The following is an 18,816-nucleotide window of genomic DNA, read 5'->3' on the forward strand; positions in this document are numbered from 1 at the left end:
CTTGTAAACAGTGCTGCTATGAACATTGGGGTGCATTTATCTTTTTGAATTATACTTTTGTCCAGGTATATTCCCAGGAGTGCAATTGCTGGATCATATGGTAATTCAATTTTTAGTTTTCTAAGGAACCTCCATGCTGTTTTCCATAATGGCTGCACCTATTTACATTCCCACTAACAGTGTAAGAGGAGGGTTCCCTGTTCTCCACATCCTCTCCAGCATTTGTTCTTTGTAGATTTTTTTACTGATGGCCAATAGGACTAATGTGAGGTGGTACCTCATTGTAGTTTTGATTTGCATTTCTCTAATAATCAGTGATGCTGAGCATCCTGTCATGTGCCTACTGAGTCATCTATATGTTAAAAGAAGCCATCTTGAATCTATTGCAAGCAACCACTCTATGCCAAGCACCATACTAGTCATCAGTTCAGTTCAGTTGCTCAGTCATGTCCAACTCTTTGTGACCCCATGGACTGTAGCACGCCAGGCTTTCCTGTCCATCACCAACTCCTGGAGCTTGCTCAAACTCATGTCATACATACATTCGTAGATATACAAGGTCCGTGTTTTCCTGGGTTATATGTGTGCTTTTCAATATAAAATGAAAAATTTTTATTATGATATTGTATATTTTCTTTGATTGTTCATTTAAGATAGGGCTTCCTCTTGATTCTCCAGGAGAATAAACTGGTCCAATAAAGAACCAGACAGTAAATATTTTGGTTTTGCAAGTCATACAATCTCTGTTGCAGCTACTCAACTCTACTGTTCATAACCCCAAGCAGCTATACACCACATGTAAATACATGAGCATGTGTGCATACTCAGTCACGTCCAACTCTTTGCAACCTCATGATCTGTAGCCTGCCAGGCTCCTCTGCCCATGGTATTCTCCAGGCAAGAATACTGGAGTGGGTTGCCATTTCCACCTCCATGGGAGCTTCCCAACTCAGTGATCAAACCTGCGTCTCCTGCATCTCCTGCACTGGCAGGCAGATTCTTTACCACTGAGCCACCTAGGAAGCAAGTGAGAATGACTGAGTTCCAATAAAAGTTTATTTACAAAACCAGGCATTGGTCTTGATTTGGCTTGCAGAACATAGATTACCAACCCCTGGTCTAGTAGATAATAGGTGCTCAAATAACTATTGGTTGGATGGACAAATTTTAAAGCTTGGAAAATACTAGTATGAGCTTTCATTATTTCAAATGCCCATCTGTTCCTTTTCACACAGGATTCAAGAAATCCACTGTCATTCAGGTCAGCCCCACAGGACCTCCATGGATATCAAGAGTCTAGGCAAAAAGGGATCAGGCCATGTAACCCATAATCTAAGCCTGGAGTTGGAAAATCAGATTTAAAAAAAAAAAGTTCCAAGTAGACAGATCAGATGTGGGAGATAAGCAATTCAGCTTAATAACTCAGGAACAATGGGACAAAGTGTCAGTTTTATCAACTGGCATCATTTCTAAGATTCCATTTATGGGAGGAAATGCTGCCAATTAAATAATGAAACACCCTAGTCTATAAGATGCATCCCAATTTTAGAGGGGTTAACAAGTGGGAAAAAGTGAATGTCAAAGAACCAATGAAATATAAATTTTCTCATTCATTTGTCCACAAAACAAACAAAAGCAAAGTATCATTTATAGCATCTATAAGTCCCAAGCACTTTGCATAAATATTTCTGTGCAACCCTTACATCCATTTAGAGTGGTTCATTATTCTCTGCTTTTTACACTCCTGCCTCCCTAAACCACATGTGGTTTCTTGGATAGACCATTCTCTTCCCACTCCAGGTATTCTGCAAATGCTATTGCTTCTCCCTGGACCTGCATCCCATTCCTATAGTTCATCCTTAAACACTTTCAGGTATCAACCCTTTTGTTTCTGACTCAAGAAAACATTTTCTAAGCACAGTGCTTATGTGGCTATAGTTCAGCAAATCTAAGATGTCCTTAACTCTAAAACACACAACTATTAATATTTTCTATACCACTAAGAAAGAAAAACACAACATTAAATCATGATCTACTATCAGGCATAATACACATCTCAGTTTCACAGATGTTAAATTGGGTGTGTGAGGGGGGATGTACGCTTGGAGATGATGAAATCTGTTAGTTCAGTACAAGTCAGTGATTTTCAAAGATTTAATACCTGAAATAAAAGGTGATGCCTCCTTCCATACTGTTTGTCTTTCAGTACAAGGGATGAAATGAAGGAAATCTTACTCACAAAAATTCCTAGGGAAGCCGCAAATGGTGGCAAGAAAGCCCCAGCTAAGAACCACTGCTTTAAATGATGGGTCTGAAGGACACCAACGGTTGTGGGAAGACCAGTCAGGAAGTAGTTACAGAAATCGGGAAGAGAGAGTCATGACATGGAGTAGTGTGTGGTTTCAGTTCAGTTCAGTTCAGTTCAGTCGCTCAATCGTGTCCGACTCTCTGCGACCCCATGAATCGCAGCACACCAGGCCTCCCTGTCCATCATCAACTCCCGGAGTTCACTCAGACTCACGTCCATCGAGTCGGTGATGCCATCCAGCCATCTCATCCTCTGTCATCCCCTTCTCCTCCTGCCCCCAATCCCTCCCAGCATCAGAGTCTTTTCCAATGAGTCAACTCTTCCCATGAGGTGGCCAAAGTACTGGAGTTTCAGCAAAGTACTGGAGTTTCAGCCTCAGCATCAGTCCTTCCAATGAACACCCAGGACTGATAGAGAGAGAGAAAAAAAAAGTCATAGTTGTTAACTTTCTTTATACCAACCTATCTGATAGGTACTATTAGCACCATTTAACAGATGAAGAAACTAAGGAATAGAGAGTTTGAGAAACTTGTCCCCAGTGGGAGAACCAAGACTCAAGCACAGGCAGCTGGAATATATTCTTTTAGAGCCAGAAATCAACAAGACTGAGTGATGACATTAAGTGAGAGAAGGAAAAGGGGAATAAAAAGGTTATTCCAGTTTGGGGCGTAAGTAATGGTGGACAGAGGTGACATTTACTGAATGAAGAATACTGTAAGAGGAACAAATTGTGAGAGGAGAAGAGAGGGAGTCAAAAATTCCATTTTGGACAATGTTACATTTGAGGTGCCTATGAGACATTCAATAGAGGGATCAAATAAGCAGTTGGTATGGCTCAGAACTATTCTGAATAAAAATTCTAGCGTTGTCCCCATTTAAAGTTTTAGTTCTAGTTGTGGATAAAATCATTTACACAGAATGGAGAATGAGAAGGAAAATTGTATAACTTTCCAACTGCTTTATCTGCTTCCTTTGGCTTTTTTCTCCTCTCCTGAAAAACTATCTGGCTGACTAGCAACTCTTTTAAGGAGATGTACAGAGGATGATATGGTTGGATGGCATCACCGACTCAATGGACATGCGTTTGAGCAAACTCTGGGAGAGTGCAGGACAGGGAAGTCTGGCATCCTGCAGTCCATGGGGTTGCAAAGAGTCGGACGTGACTCAATAACTGAACAACAAACAACAACAAAGGCCAAGTTCGGCCTTTCATCCATTCCACCCTGTTCCATTATTCAACACATCACCATTATTTGGAATCTTCTTTCCAGGAGATGGGTAACTCCAAGAGGTCTATAGTGCAGACCATAAACAGTTCTCAAAATCTCAGACTGGTTAAGAAGAGGTAGCATAATTAGTGAATAAGAGTTCCATCTCTGATGTAACAATGCAAGGGTTTGAATCCCAGATCCATAATGTATCACCACATGAACGTGGGGAAGTTACTTAAGCTCTCTAAACCCTACTTTCCTCATCTGTAAAAAGGGCTTGATAATAGCTCCTGAGCTCGCCGGCTTATTTTGAGAGAAAATTCATCCATGGCACATATAGCAAGGTGCCTTGCCCATAGTAACTGCTAAATAAATATTAGCTTTTCTTATTAATTCAGATAAACATAGTAAATGGGTCATGTTGCTTGTAAAATTTCTTTTAAGCTAAGTCAGTTCTAAACACTGACAGATTAAAAAAGAGAATGACAGTTCTTTAGCATAATTAGGCAGAGAAACACTAAAAAGAGGTGAATTTCTGCAGCATTCTCATGCTCATGTGAGAAGATATTGTCAGGAGGCCTGAAAGAGCTCTCTGCCCCATCCTCACACTTCATATTTCCTGATGCATAAAATCCCATTTGCACAGGACAATGCCTTCTGCTCCTGAGTTCAGGGATTTGGGGAGAAGTAAGTCAGTAAATGTGTTGAGCTATTTCAAATTCTGAAAGATGATGCTGTGAAATGCTGCACTCAACATGCCAGCAAATTTGGAAAACTCAGCAGTGGTCACAGGACTGGAAAAGGTCAGTTTTCATTCCAATCCCAAAGAAAGGCAATGCCAAAGAATGCTCAAACTACCACACAATTGCACTCATCTCAGATCAGATCAGATCAGATCAGTCGCTCAGTCGTGTCCGACTCTTTGCGACCCCATGAATCGCAGCATGCCAGGCCTCCCTGTCCATCACCCACTCCCGGAGTTCACTCAGACTACGTCCATTGAGTCAGTGATGCCATCCAGCCATCTCATCCTCTGTCGTCCCCTTCTCCTCCTGCCCCCAATCCCTCCCAGCATCAGAGTCTTTTCCAATGAGTCAACTCTTCGCATGAGGTGGCCAAAGTACTGGAGTTTCAGCTTTAGCATCATTCCTTCCAAAGAAATCCCAGGGCTGATCTCCTTCAGAATGGACTGGTTGGATCTCCTTGCAGTCCAAGGGACTCTCAAGAGTCTTCTCCAACACCACAGTGCAAAAGCATCAATTCTTTGGTGCTCAGCCTTCTTCACAGTCCAACTCTCACATCCATACATGACTACTGGAAAAACCATAGCCTTGACTAGACGAACCTTTGTTGGCAAAGTAATGTCTCTGCTTTTGAATATGCTATCTAGGTTGGTCATAACTTTCCTTCCAAGGAGTAAGCGTCTTTTAATTTCATGGCTGCAGTCACCATCTGTAGTGATTTTGGAGCCCAGAAAAATAAAGTCTGACACTGTTTCCCCATCTATTTCCCATGAAGTGGTGGGACTGGATGCCATGATCTTCGTTTTCTGAATGTTGAGCTTTAAGCCAACTTTTTCACTCTCCACTTCCACTCTCATCAAGAGGCTTTTTAGTTCCTCTTCACTTTCTGCCATAAGGGTGGTGTCATCTGCATATCTGAGGTTATTGATATTTCTCCCGGCAATCTTGATTCCAGCTTGTGCTTCTTCCAGTCCAGCGTTTCTCATGATGTACTCTGCATATAAGTTAAATAAACAGGATGACAATATACAGCCATGACGAACTCCTTTTCCTATTTGGAACCAGTCTGTTGTTCCATGTCCAGTTCTAACTGTTGCTTCCTGACCTGCGTACAAATTTCTCAAGAGGCAGATCAGGTGGTCTGGTATTCCCATCTCTTGGAGAATTTTCCACACTCATCTCACACGCTACTAAAGTAATGCTCAAAATTATCCAAGCCAGGCTTCAGCAATACGTGAACCGTGAACTTCCAGATGTTCAAGCTGGATTTAAAAAAGGCAGAGGAACCAGAGAGTAAATTGCCAACATCTGTTCAATCATTGAAAAAGCAAGAGAGTTCCTGAAAAACATCTATTTCTGCTTTATTGACTATGCCAAAGCCTTTGACTGTGTGGATCACAATAAACTGTGGAAAATTCTGCCCTGAGTCTTTCCCAGCATCTGGGTCTTTTCGACTGAGTCAGCTTTTCACATAAGGTGTCCAAAGTATTGGAGTTTCAGCTTCAGCATCAGTCCTTCCAATGAATATTCAGGATTGATTTCCCTTAGGATTGACTGGTTTGATCTCCTTGCAGTCCAAGGGACTCTCAAGAGTCTTCTCCAACTCCACAGTTCAAAAACATCAATTCTCTGATGCTCAGCGTTCTTCAAATAGTTGATGGCACACAGCAAACTCAAGTTTTGCTTTTTGGAACTTTCTGGAATATTTTAAAATACTTTTGATCTGTGGTCAGCTAATTCTGTGGATGTGGAACTTGTGGATATAGAGGGCTAACTTTATAGTAGAATGGACAAATAAAATGTAGTAGATTCTACTACTGCACAGCAATGGAAAAGAGTACACATCTGATACACATAACAGCATGGATGAATCTCACTCATGATGAAATAAGTGAAAGAAGCCAGATAGAAGCGTATCTACTATATGATTCTATTTACAGTAAGTTCAAAAACAGGCTAGACTCACCCAAGATGATGCAGGACAGAAGAGTAGTAACCCTCAGGAGTGTTCTTCTGAGGTTCTGGGAATGATCTTAACCTGGGTAATGATAATACAAGTGGATGCATATATAAAAATTCATTATGTTATACACTTAAGATTTTTGCTCTGTATGTCTATTTACTTATTTGTTTTAAATCTCAATTACAAACATTAAAAAGTCCCCCCAGTGATTCTTAGATGTGACCAGAATTGAGAACTACTGCCATCAGGCTACCAGGTCTGCCAGAGTATTGTTCTACCCACACCCAGCTTTGTCCTTAGGTAACAGATTTTGCCATGTCATTCTTTGCTCTCCTAAAACCACTCAAAACACTCCTGAGAGGCTAACAGAGAAAGCACTAAGTGCATCATTTAAAATTCCTAGCAAGGCTATTATCTTCACTAATTCATCTTTTCTGTACTTTGCAATTTCTAAGAGATGAGAATTTTCTTGTTAGTCCTTAAACTCTATAGGTCCAAATGTCCAGAAAGAAATCTATGGCATCACTGCTGACCTCTTAACATTCCTCTGGTTTAGAACTTTCTCTTCTATACTGCAAGCCCATGCAAAAAAATTAAAGAATAGTGGAACTATGTAGAAGCCAAGAAATAATCCACTCTGAGGCCCAGACAGGAGAACTGATTTGTCTTATGTCACCCAACAAATCAGTAATCTGACATTCTCATACACTGATGATCTGACACTTTTCCATTAACATGCATTTTTGAATAAGAAATGCTGTCCCCAAAGTCACCTGGTGAAACGCCAACAGTAACAGCAAAGGCTTTGGGAGATTTGGTTGTTGTTCACTTAATGTTTTTTTCATCCAAGTGTTAACTAAAAATGCATCTTCTACTTCTAGCATTATACCTGGCCCAGTGACATGGCACCAATAATCTTGCAGTCCCTATGTGCTTGCGGTTACTCATTTGAAGGTGCCAGAGTATTGCAAACTAGCTCAATCTGCAGTGAAGAGAGCGAAAGAATGGGGCAAGTGTTATGGTGCAAAATACACTAATCAGAGTTCCAGTCTGAAATCTGCCTCCTACCAGACCCTAAGCAAATCATGAAAACCCCAAGAGCTTCAGCTTGTTTATCTATAAAATGGGAAAATGAGCTATGGTTCAAGCATTTCACTGACTTATTTTAAGTATCAAATGAGACAAGGTTTATGAAACTACCATAAGCCTCTACCAAAACACACAAGGCTTCCTCCTTTTTTTTCATGATACTAAATATATCTGTGAAGTCAAAGGAGGAGAACAAAGCTGGAAATGTGCTGATGGATGGTTTTTCTGCTAAAATATTTGCCAGCAAAAGACATCTTGTTAACAAGCTACTCTGTATACTGTAACATATATTTCACAATTTATCTACCTCCTGCAGGCTGTCAAAATAATTGGCTTATAATATTTCTAAAATATAGTCAGCCATCTCTGGATTTATTATGTGTATATCCATTTGCATAATGATGACTGAATTTACACATCATGCATCTTTCCAGACTTTAGGTTTCCATTACTCTTTCTCTGAAAATCCACAAGTTTTGTTACAAAATGCAAGAGTCTTTAAGCATGGTTACCATTTTCTTCAGCATAAAAATAAGTGACGGAAGCAGTGCTCCACTGTTACCCTGGAGATGAGAGACTAGGTACCATTGATAACAAGCTTGGAATTTCTTCCATTGGCCAGTGAAGAGGTGGTTCCAGATTTGCTGCTCAACTCTGTCAAGGCAGCAACCCCAACCTCAGTAAGTTGACAGAACACTTGAGGCAGAGGCACTGTTGCCCATCATTATTGTATCTGCTATTAGGAAAAGATTTTAGTAGCCCAATCCAAGCTAAGTGGAAACACAAAGGTGGTGGCCCCAGTAGACGGTGATGGCTGATACTGACGACTGGCTATCCCAAAGCCATCCCCAGCCCATTCTCCCTTGCTGTGTTACACTACAGAGAGTGGCAAGTCAGAAGCTTTCCCATATTCCCTTGCAGCTCTGGTTTGCTATATGACCCAGCTCTGGCCCGTGAGCTACAACCGAGTTTTTCAGCTTTTCTTTGCCCATAAAGTCTATCTCATTATAGTCAAATTACTGTGGTTTGAAGTCATTTGAAATATTTCTTCTCCCTGTACTTTATTATTATTATTATTTTAATTTGGTCATGCCACATGGTATGTGGGACCTTAATTCCCTGACCAGGGGTCGAACCTGCAGCCCCTACATTGGAAGTGCAAGCATAAACACAGGACCAGGAGGGAAGACATTTTCTCTGTGCTTTTGCCACTAACTTACTATATACCTTTAGATTTGTTTCATTTGTTTTTGATTTTTAGGAAATGCTTCTAAATTTAATTTTGTTTGCTGCTGCTGCTAAGTCACTTCAGTCATGTCCGACCCTGTGCAACCCCATAGACGGCAGTCCACCAGGCTTCCCCATCCCTGGGATTCTCCAGGCAAGAACACTGGAGTGGGTTGCCATTTCCCTCTCCAATGCATGAAAGTGAAAAGTGAAAGTGAAGTTGCTCAGTCGTGTCCGACTCTTTGCGACCCCATGGACTGCAGCCCACCAGGCTCCTCCATCCATGGGATTTTCCAAGCAAGAGTACTGGAGTGGGTTGCCATTGCCTTCTCCGTTAATTTTGTTTAGAGTTATGTAAAATATTTACATGATTCCAAAGTCAAATCTGCAAAACATAGTAAATTAGAAAGCCCACTTTCTATCCTTGTCTCTTCTACCTGGATTCTTCCTTACGCGTGGCTATTTTAAAGATTTTGGCTTACTTTTCCACTGTGTGGTTTTTTTTGAATTTTAATTTTTAAATAATTATAGTTTTACAGAAAGTTCCAAACATAATAGAAACCCCTTATATACCTTTCATCCAGCTCCCCTAATGTTATTGTTGTTTAGTCACTATGTTGGACACTTTTGTGACCCCCTGGACTGAGCCCACCAGGCTTCTCTGTTCAAGGGATTTCCCAGGCAAGAATACTGCAGCTGGTTGCCATTCACTTATCCAGAGGATCTTCCTAACTCAGGGATTTAACCCACGTCTCCTGCATTGGCAGGCAGATTCTTTACCACTGAGTCACCAGAGAAGCCCTCCGCTAATGTTACATCTTACTTAACCACGGTACATTTGTCAAAACAGAGATTAACATTGGTACAATACTATTAACCAAACCACAGATTTCTTTAGATATCATTATATTGCTGTTGTCCCACTAACATCCTTTTTCTGGGCCAAGATCCTGCATTACGTTTAGATGTCATGACTACTTAGTCTTCTCCAATCTGAGATGGTTTGCCAACCTTTCTTTGTTTTTTGTGATTTTGACACCTTTGGAAAGGACTGGTCAGTTATATTATGTAACATTTCATAATTTGAGTTTGAATGATGGGTCTTCATGGTTAAATTCAGGTTACACGTTTTTGACAAGAAAATCATAGACGTGATGCTATACCTTTCTCAGTGCATCGTGTCAGGCATATGATGTTAATTACCAACATTACCAATGAGGTTAACTTGGTAAAGGTGGTGTGTCACAGGTCTCTCCACTGTAAAGCTATTTTTCCCTTTATAACTACTAAATATTTAGGGGAGATACATTAAAACTATGCAAATATCTATCTTATTTCTACCCAAACTTTCATCCACTAATCTTAGCATCCATTAATAATTCTTGCCTAAAACAATTATTAGCATAGCTTTCAACAAATGGTGATTTTTCTATTTACATCATTCTTTCTATATTTGTTATTGAAACTTTATTAAAAACAGAACTTTCCTGCCTCTTTCACTTTAAAAAAATTTTTATTTCTTTATTTTTGGCTGCACTGGGTCTTCGTTGCTGTGCAGGCTTTTCTCTAATTGTGGTGATGGGGGGCGAGGGGGCTACTCTTCAATGTGATGCGTGGGCTTTTCATTGCAGTGGCTTCTCTTACTGCAGAGCATGGACTCTAGGGCATGCAGACTGCAGTAGTTGCAGTATATGGGCTCAGTAGTTGCAGTTCATGGGCTCTAGAGCACAGGCTCAGAAGTTGTGGTGCACGGGCTTAGTTGCCCTGTGACATGTGGGATCTTTCTGGACCAGGGATCAAACCCATGTCCCTGCACTGGCAGGAGGATTCTTAATCCTCCTGAACTACTGAACTACCAGGGAAATCCAGCTTCCATTTATTATTTTACCCAATTTATTTACATCAGTATGAATTCATGGATATTCATCTCATTCTATAGGTTATAATCCATTACTATCATTATTTTTTTTCTTGCTCATATTTTCCCAGACTTGGTCATGAAGAGTTCCTTCATGTTGACTCGCCTGTCCTTTCAATACATTTCCATGATTTTTCGGCACTTCTATTTTCTGATACCACAAGATGTTTTGGCTCTTCCTGTATCCTCCCTGCCCTAGTTCTGAATTCAGTCATATCTGTAAGGAATCCTGGTTCCTTTTATTGGAGAATAGATTTGAGCATTATGTGTGCTTCTAGCTACTGGCTACTGAACTTCATCAAAATTAAATTATTTTGCTTTGCAAAAGATACTGTTAAGAAAATTAAAAGCCACAGATTGGGAGAAAATATTTCTAGAATATATATCTGATTAAAGACTTGTCCCCAGAGTATTAAAAAAAAAAAAAACTCTCAAAAATCAATAGCAAGAAAACAAACAACTCAATTAAAAATGGGCCAAGAATTTGAACAGACACTTCACCAAAGAAGATGCGTGGGTGGCAAATAAGCATATGAAAAGTGACATTGTTAGTCACTTGAATATGCAACTTAAACCACAATGAAATACCATTATATACCTATTAGAATGATCAAACTGAAAATCAAAAATAACTCAAATATCCTCCATTGGAGAATATATAAACAAACTGGTATACATATATAATGAAATCTACTTAGCCAGAAAATGGAACAAATTACTGATACATGCAACAACATAGATGAATTTCAAATGCACTGTGCCAGATGAAAGAAGCCAGACCAAAGGCTATATCCTATATGATTCCATTTACATGACATCCTGGGAAAGGCAGAGAGATCAGATCAGTGGTTATCAGAGGATGGAGTTAGGGGAGAGGATAATTACAAAGGCACACTAGGAAATTTTAGGGAATATTCTATATCTTGCTTGTCATGGTAGTTACAAAACAGATATAATATGTCACAGTGGGTACATGCATTTGTCAAATTTCATAGACCTGTATACCAAAAAAAATGAATTTTTCTATATATAATTCATTCCTCAATAAAAAGGGGGGAGGGGAAGCAGGGCGGGATGCAAAGAAATTCAAATCACATCTCTGAAACTCCAGATTATCTATGTCTAGTCAAACTGCCCACAACATTTAACAGGTGCCTTAAATTTTCTATAACTTTTTGTGCTTCTGTGATCAGAGGCCCAGAAATAGCCATGAAACATCATGTGAATAAAGTAACTTGTACATTTGGAACAGGATTTTACAAGAAAAAATGAGAAAAGCAGCTATTCTTCTACGCTGATAAAAGGTGTAAGAAGCAAACCATGTTAAAAGGCTTAAAGACCTAAGCTCCGGAAATCTTAATTTAAGAGACACAGATGGGCCAATTAGTGCTTTTGAATAAAGGACAGAAAATCTTCCCCAGCTTTGTTCAGGGCAATGAGTCATTCTGAGTGAATCTGTTCAGAACAACAATTTAGCAAGGCCACAGGTATTGCTCATTACGGAGGTGGGGAAGAGGTACAGGCCCACTCTGAAGAAGAGCTGTCCCCTCTGTCTTCTTGAAACCTGAAGTCAGGTATGTTCGTGTCCTAACATCCTCCTCCCATCTTCCCATCAAGTCCACCTCTTCTCCCTCGAGTGCAAATCCCTCATAGCCCCTTCTGCACCAATGAGGACAGTCTACAAACTGCAGCCCATCAGCCAAGCCCAGCCAGCTACCAGGTTTTGTATGACCTGTTAGTGAAGAGTGGGTTTTTACAATTTTTTAATCATTGAAAAAAATTAAAAGAAGAATAATATTTCAAGAAGTGTGAAAATTAAATGGAATTTGAATTTCAGGGCCCATTAATAAAGTTTTAGTGAAACATAGACATGCCTGTTTCTGCATTGCCTATGAATAGTTTCACAACAGCTGAGCTAAGAAGCTGCTAAAAGGACCATGTGACTCACAAAGCCTAAAATATTTACTATCTGCCCCTTTACAGAAAAAGTTTGCTGACCCTTAATTTAGGCATTTTCATTCTGTTGCTTCTAAGTTGATGTCTAGACTATAAATTTATAAAAAGATGAGTTCTAGAAGCATCCTTTACACAGTAGATCATGTCTCTATGACATCGTAACAAATTGTGCTCAATACCTTTGGCTGCTGCTAAGCAGGATAAAGACATGGAACACTGAGGGAAGAAAAGAATAATTTGAGCAATACATGGATTCTCTGTTTCTAAAACCATCTACTTAAGTACCCATAGTTGTACACACTCTTATAGGAAATTTGTAAAGTTTGAAACAATAACTATTCAACTGGAACATTTCACCAATTTCTCAACTCTACAAGTTACACTGTCTTTCCAACATCAGTGCTGGAGACTCCTATCCAGAGCAGTGGTGGCAAGTTATACTGATTCTGTGCCTTTCCTTCCTCACCTGTTCATATTTTAGTACTGCTCATATTTTCTTTTGACATTAATCAGATTATGAGGCCAAAAGATGTAGCAAAAAGAATGCTGGACCCAGATATGATTTAGAATCTAAAAGTATGCATTTATATCTTGGTTATACCATTTACATTAGATGAATTTTGTAACATCTTGCAGCCCTGATGTCCTTATCTATAAAGTATGAATAAAAATTATACTTCACAGGACTTCTAAGCACTAATAGTTATGTGCAGGCAGCATGCTTATGTTATGATCATGATGATGTATTCTATCTATCTTCTGGATCCCTTTCCTTTCTGCTCCCTCAACATTATGAAAATTACTTGTCTGATATTGAGAAAGCCAACTGTTAAGTAACAGAGTTCCTCAACAAGTGTGGCAAGCAAATCACTCAAAAAAAAATCAGTTGTTTAAATTTTTTGATTAATTATTCCTATAAACTCACTTAACTAATGTTTGGCCCTTAAGCAGACAAAGACTAAACAGTTTAATATTGCTTTTATTCTGTGCTTAGGAAAACAGTCTCATTTTCAATTAGCAGGATCAAAGATATCTCACTAATAGGAGATGATGATCAATTAATTATGAGCTACATTGCTGTAAAGAGAAAATGCTCACTTCTCTTCTGCAGTCATTATTCTTCAAAAACACTGGGGGTGTATCATCAAATACAGGAATGATTATCAAATCTTATGAGTTCTGAAGTAACTATTTAAAATGTCATTAACCATTTCCATGGAAAACATACCTATTAAGGCTCATAAAAGGACAAAAACAATTGGCTCCAGATGTCGTGAATCATGCCAACCCCTACATACATGTGCGAGGCACTGGGAATTTAAAAGCACTGAATTGGGGGTCAGGGGCCTGAGTTCTAGTCTTAAATCTAATACTAACCAGTGAAATGGGCAAGTGTTGCTCTATGAGCCAGGTTTTGAGTTCACAAATGTTAACTTTCCATTCTAAAGCAGTTTAATAACTGTGCCTCTTTAGTGTTCTAGGCACCAACCAGGAGGATGTTCCTTCTAATAAAGCTGTGACTGAAAGGTTCAAAATTCTGAAAGAGAGCAGTTGTAAGGGTTGTTGGGTTTTTTAAAAAGCAATCTCTTTTATTCTATTGAAGATTACATGCAATAAAAATCTGATACTACTCACTGAGTCTTTTGGCCATCTGCTTGTGAGGTTTCTTTGCTTTATTGTCTCCTATGACCTAGCAGTAGATCTGGGAGATGGTGAAGGACAGGGAAGCCTGGCGTGCTGCAATCCATGGGGTTGCAAAGAGTTGGACATGACTAAGCAACTGAAGGATAACAACAACATGACCTAGCAGTAAAGACCCCATCGCAAACAAGGTCAGGCTCCCTTGAATGAGTCTTAGCCCCAGACAGAGATTGGCTTTGCTCTGTAATACCTAAAGTGACTAAGAATATTGATCTGTGGGGAAAAAAAAAAGCAACCTCTGATATACGAAACTAATCTGATGGTCATAACTAGACCTCAGTATTTTTATAAGCTCATTTGACACTCACAGCCAGGCCATTTTTGTTCTCTTGGAGAATATAAACTCACAGTATATCAGCCTCAAACAAGATTACTCTGAGATCATGATAAAATGAAATGAGGGAGGTGGGAGGGGGGTTCAGGATTGGGAACACGTGTACACCCGTGGCGGATTCATGTTGATGTATGGCAAAACCAATACAATATTGTAAAGTAATTAGCCTCCAATTAAAATAAATAAATTTAAATTTTTTTAAAAAAGGAAAAAAAAAAAAAAACCTCAAAGGCTTTAGAGTAGTCAATGAAGCAGAAAAAAAAAAATGAAATGAAACAAGACCACTTCATAACTTTAAACACAAACAAAAACAAGGTCACTGACACTCACAAAATACCCAGCCATAGCGTTGTCCTCACTTTCTGATAGCACCCCATCTAGACCAAACTCCTGCTTCCTTAGACTCTCCTCTAACTCACCCCACTGGAGCCCAAATCCTATAGTATGTTCTAACATGCTCTTACAGAGGGACCCCATGATTCCCTGCAATGAGTAATAAGCCCAATTTATTTAATCAAGTGTCCTACAGTAATATTTGGCTAAAAGGCATTGACACCTTCTAATATGTCTTTTCTTCTCTCACCTGGGACACCCAGAGCCAGGCTGATAGAACTACTATAAAGGTACAAGCACACCAAAAAAATCCTACACCATATAGCAAGCTACAAAGACGTGGCAGAACAACTTTGCACTCTAGTTCCCGTCCCTTTTGTATCTTTCCTTTATTATCTCTTGGAAATAAAATCTCCCAAGCTTAATCTATAAAAAGAATAAATTGGATTTGAAGGGAAATATCCCAAACTATGTCCCTTGGGAAACCAGTGTCCTTCAAATGCTGATAGGCGATTCCAGAAAGGATTCTGTGGGAAAATGTCTTTGAGAAATTCTACAGGCCATAGTAAGTCCCCTTTCATTGTTCTAGTTCCAGTTCTACAAGCTACTTTGAAAGTCATATAAGACCTCTTTAGTTAAATCTCAGTTTCTTACCTGCAAAATGGTTGTTATAATATGCCATGCCCATTCCCCAGTGTTTGGAAGCAAATTAAAAATGTGACAGAAAAGGGGTTTCCGTGGTGGTCCAGTGGCTGAGAATCTGCCTGCCAATGCAGGGGACATGGGCTCAATCCCTGCTCTGGTAAAATTCCACATGCCACGGAGCAACTAACCCCACAAGCTGCAAGTGCTGAGCCCACATGCTGGAACTACTGAAGCCCATGAGCCCTAGAGCCCATGCTCCATAACAGAAGCCATCAAAACGAGAAGCCCACAAACTACAACTAGAGAATAGCTCTGCTCTCTGCAACTAGAGAAAACCTGTGTGCAGCAGTGAAAACCCAGCACAGCCAAAAATAAATAAATTTAAAAAAATTTTTAAGTGACAGAAAAGTATTTCAAAAACAGGAGAGTACCATGTTTAGGTGAGACATGGAGGCAGCACTGATTCTACTAGAGAAATCCTTAAAGATAAAAGCCTAGTCCAAAAATTAGGCCAAAAGGATTTGTGTGTACAATGGAATATCACTCAGCCATTAAAAAGAATACATTTGAATCAGTTCTAATGAGGTGGATGAAACTGGAGCCTATTATACAGAGTGAAGTAAGCCAGAAAGAAAAACACCAATACAGTATATTAACGCATATATATGGAATTTAGAAAGATGGTAACGATAACCCTGTATGCAAGACAGCAAAAGAGACACAGATGCATAGAACAGTCTTTTAGACTTTGTGGGAGAGGGCAAGGGCAGGATGATATGGGAGAATGGCACTGAAACATGTAAATTATCACATGTGAAACGAATCACCAGTCCAAGTTCGATGCATGATACAGGATGCTCGGGGCTGGTGCACTGGGATGACCCAGAGGGATGGGATGCGGAGGGAGGTGGGAGGGGGGTTCAGGATGGGGAACACATGTACGCCCATGGTGGATTCATGTCAATGCATGGCAAAACTAAGACAATATTGTAAAGAAAAAAAATAAATAAATAAAACTGAAAACCAAAGCAAACAAACAAACAAAAAAAGGATTTGTGTGTAAACTAGAGCAAGCAAAGTGAGGAAGAGGAGACTAGGTATTTCAGGGCTATGGTTGGGAGACAAATCAACCAAAAACTTGCATAAAACAATCAATTATTATGTTCATAGATTCTGCTGGTCAAGAATTTGAACAGTGCGTTATAGGCATGACTTGTCTCCACTCTACAATGTCTGCACCTCAGCTGAAGTGTTTTGACAACAGCTGGTGGGTATATCATCTTGAAGGCTTCCTCATTCACCTCTCTGATACTTGAGGCCAGCTACTGACTGAAACGCTTACATATGGCTTCTCCACATGGTCTCTCCATGTGGGCTAATTAAAGCTTTCTAACAGCATGATGGCTGGGCTCTAAAAGAACAAGAGGGACATGCACGGCACGTTCATGACCATCCCAGTCCCATTGTGTCACTTTGTCATACTTTAATGGTCGAGGCAGTCACAAAGTTTCACCCAGCCAGGGGAAGGAACACAGACCCTACTACCCAAGAGCAGAAGTGTCAAGGTCACCCCGAAGAAGAGCATGTGAGATGGGAGACACTTTTGTGACCATCTTTGGAAAATACTGCCTCTTACCTGGGGCAGATGCAAAGTCAGTGAAGAAATAGGGATTCTTAAAGCCTGGATGGTGGAAGAACAAGAAGACATCAACATTTTCTCAGATTTCAAGTCTAGGTGGAAAAAGAATAACCACAAAAGGCTTGAGTCAAAGTCAGTTTGCAGAGAAAAATAGTTCAAAAGATGTTCCTAGTAGTTCTGTCTTTTGAGTTTGGAGAAGATATGAACATATTTATTGGCAGAGATAACAGAGCCAAGAGGAAGACTAAAGATAGAAAATGAGGGAGAGGGGCTTCCCTGGTAGCCTAGGGAATAAGAATCCTCCTGCCAATGCAGGGGACACAGGTTCCACCCCTGGTCGGGGAACATTTCACATGCCGCAGAGTAACTAAGCCCATGCGCTCTAACTACTGAGCCCGAGCTCCAGGGCCCACAAACCACAACTACTGAGCCTGTGTGCCACAATTACCAAAGCCCACGTGCCCAGAGCCTGTCTGTGCTCTGCCACAAGAGAAGCCACCGCAATGAGAAGCCCACGTACCACAACGAAGAGTAGCCCCCACTTGCCACAACTAGAGAAAGCCTGCACAAAGCAACAAAGACCCAGTGCAACTATAAATTAAAGAATAAATAAAATGGGCAGAAAATTAATAGGGCAAGATTCTGGAGGAGACCAACTTGACTAAATACTCAGATGGAAGTTTAACTTCACATGGAGAAACACTGCTTCTCTGAGGACACAGGAGGAGAGGATGGGAGAAAAAGAACAGAATTCTGAAACATTATGAACTGCAGAGAAGGGAAAATGGCAGATCTCAAACTGAATAGCCTATCTTCTCAGGGAAGCATGAGATAAGAAAATCTATTGAAATTAAGATGAGCTGTCTTAAAGTTCGTAAGAAATAGAAATGACTAAGCAAGAAACTGAATAGAATATCTGTAAGATATAACTCAACTTTTTTGTATTTTGAAAAAAGTTGAAAGATTGGTAAAATAATAATTATTGACACTGAGTGATGGAATATGGGGATTTATTATACTGTTCTCACTAAGCATGTGTGAAATTGAAATTTTCATAATAAAATGCTTAAAAATTTAACAAGCTATTGAATAATACATGTATCTCTGTTTTTTTTTTTTAAAGAAACTTATAACACTGCATTTTTATGTATGAGTTGTCAGTAAAAATCTTTCCCTTAAGTCAATGGCTCTCAAGAGTGAAAGGATTTTCTATTTGTCTCATACCTATTACTGCCCAGGATGAAAGTTCAATCAATTCAAATGTACCTGTAAAATCCTCCACCTAATATTTTTTAAATGCCTGCCGTACACTTCAGACAACTTCTGAAATAATTTTGCTTATTTCCCCTAACAGCACATTATTGCTTTTTGTTGAATTAAACAAAAGTCTTTTTTATTTATTATTGCCATCATCATTATTATTATTACTTAACACAAACTGGATTCTATTCTATCCTCTCTACAGCAATACCCAGGTGAAGAATATCACAGGTTTCCAGTCTCATTAAGATTTCTTCCTGGCATCGGGAAAACATTGAGCTGGCAAAATAAATAGCTCAAATCACAGAAATATATTAAAGTGATATGGAATCCTGTATGCTTCATAGCCCTAATCATCAACTCATTTATATTCTCGGGGATTGAAGGAAGCATATTAAGAAAGGATATTCTTGCCTTGTACAAAATTGTCACAGTTGGCTAGCAAGAAATATTAAAGACTGAAGAAATATCCATGAAGCAGTCACTTGG

General features: G+C 39.6%; 1 long non-coding RNA gene across 1 annotated transcript in view; it reads right to left on the minus strand.

The window, feature by feature from the left end:
• Positions 1-5,926: 5,926 nt before the first annotated feature.
• Positions 5,927-18,816, minus strand: part of LOC104970610 (uncharacterized) — an 83,447-nt gene continuing 70,557 nt past the window's right edge. The window contains exon 3 of the long non-coding RNA XR_003033500.2: positions 5,927-6,300. This is a non-coding gene — a long non-coding RNA (uncharacterized lncRNA). The remainder of the gene's footprint in view (positions 6,301-18,816) is intronic.

Source organism: Bos taurus, chromosome X (assembly GCF_002263795.3).
Source record: "Bos taurus isolate L1 Dominette 01449 registration number 42190680 breed Hereford chromosome X, ARS-UCD2.0, whole genome shotgun sequence".
Lineage (NCBI taxonomy): Eukaryota > Metazoa > Chordata > Mammalia > Artiodactyla > Bovidae > Bos > Bos taurus.